Raw genomic sequence first — 1,742 nt, 5'->3', positions numbered from 1 at the left:
GGTGACGGGCACCGAGGGGGGCACTTGATGGGATGAGCCCTGGGTGTTGTGCTATATGTTGGCAAATTGAACTCCAATAAAAAATAAATAAAAAATAAATAAATAAATAAATAAATAAAAAAGATCATGCAACTCTTGATTCAGGGGTTGTGAGTTTGAGCCCCACATTGAGTATAGAGATAACTTAAAAATTAATAGCTCTTTTCTTAGGCCAGTGGCACAGGCAGGATGGGCAAGTGTTGTAGTCTGTGTACTGCCAGGAAGCTCCACAGCCATGGATCAGATTAGAAGTAGCATGACGAATAGTACAAGAAAGCCCATTTGGGCACAGCTGTGAAGGTCAACCCTTTTGGAGGTGCTTCCCACTCAAAGGGAATTGTGCTGGAAAAAGTAGTAGTTGAAGCCAAACAGCCAAATTCTGCCATTAGGAAGGTGTCAGGGTCCAGCTGATCAAGAATGGCAAAAAGAATCACAGGCTTTCTACCCAATAATGGTTGTTTGAATTCTATTGAGGAAAATTATGAGATTCTGGTTGCTGTATTTGGTCACAAAGATCATGCTGTTGGTGACATTCCTGGAGTTCACTTTAAGATTGTCAAAGTAGCCAGTGTCTCACTTTTGGCCTTGTACAAAGGCAGAAAGGAAAGATCAAGATCATAAGTTTTGATGGTGAAAACATGACAATAATAAATTTTCATATGCCCCAAAACCAATAATAATAATAATAATAAAACAAAAGGCGTCTTTTAAAGTCAAAAGAAAATATGTGTCTTTGAAATGCCTGGATAGCTCAGTTGGTTAAGGGTCCGACTCTTTGTTTCAGCTTTAGGTCATGATCTCAGGGTCTATTAATATATATTACATAGACTAAAATATTATATGTATACAATCCATAAGTAAATATACATGGGGATTGTTCAAAAAATTACTGACTGAATACATAATTTAAAAGGTTTGGAAACCACTGATTTAAACCATGCCTCGATAAGTAATATTCTTTCATTGTTTCCCTCTTCCACCTCTTCTTCTTGACAATCTTCATGCCTCCATCTCTCCTCTTCCCGTCCTTTACCTTCCATGTTAGTATCCGTAGAATTCTTCATTGTTCACCATTCCTATAACTTTACTCCCTGTACACTGATAACTCTCAAAAAACCTCTGTCACCTAAACAGTTTCCTCCTGAGCTCCAGACTAAAGGGATTAGTAAATTTCTCCACATCCATGCTATGGATATCTCAAATCCATCAAATCTAAAACAGAGTTTGTCTTCCCCTTAAACTTCCCCCTCCTCCTCTCTTCCTTTTCACAGCAAATGGAACCATCATTTGCCAGTCACCCACTTCAGAACCCTGATTTATTCTTTCAACTCCTGCTTTCTACTTCCAAATAGCTCTAAAATATGTCACCTGCTCTCTTTCTCCAATTTAGGTGATGGCTGCAACAGAAAATATGTTACATTAAAAGCCAATAGTTCCATCTAACAATGTAAAATTAAAATGAAAAAAATAATTTGCATCATTAGTTTATCATGCTAGAGTTACTGAGATCATCAGAATGGCCCAAAACAAAGACATCTGCTGTTAGAGGGTATTTGCCAGGACTCAACACAATATTGTTTTAAGCCAACAATTATCTGGGATGTGAAACCTGATTTTTTTTAATCCCATAATTTGGTATCTAGTGACTTAAGTATCTGGCTGTTAGAGAAAATCCCATTACCATTTGGCAAACAATCTCTGAC

General features: G+C 37.5%; 1 pseudogene; it reads left to right on the top strand.

Moving 5' to 3' along the window:
• Nucleotides 1-228: 228 nt before the first annotated feature.
• LOC112674642 (40S ribosomal protein S23-like) lies at nucleotides 229-660 on the top strand (annotated as a pseudogene).
• Nucleotides 661-1,742: the final 1,082 nt, after the last annotated feature.

The sequence above is a fragment of the Canis lupus genome, chromosome 36 (genome assembly GCF_003254725.2).
Source record: "Canis lupus dingo isolate Sandy chromosome 36, ASM325472v2, whole genome shotgun sequence".
Classification (NCBI taxonomy): Eukaryota; Metazoa; Chordata; class Mammalia; order Carnivora; family Canidae; genus Canis; species Canis lupus.
This window is presented reverse-complemented; position numbering and strand designations above follow the sequence as displayed.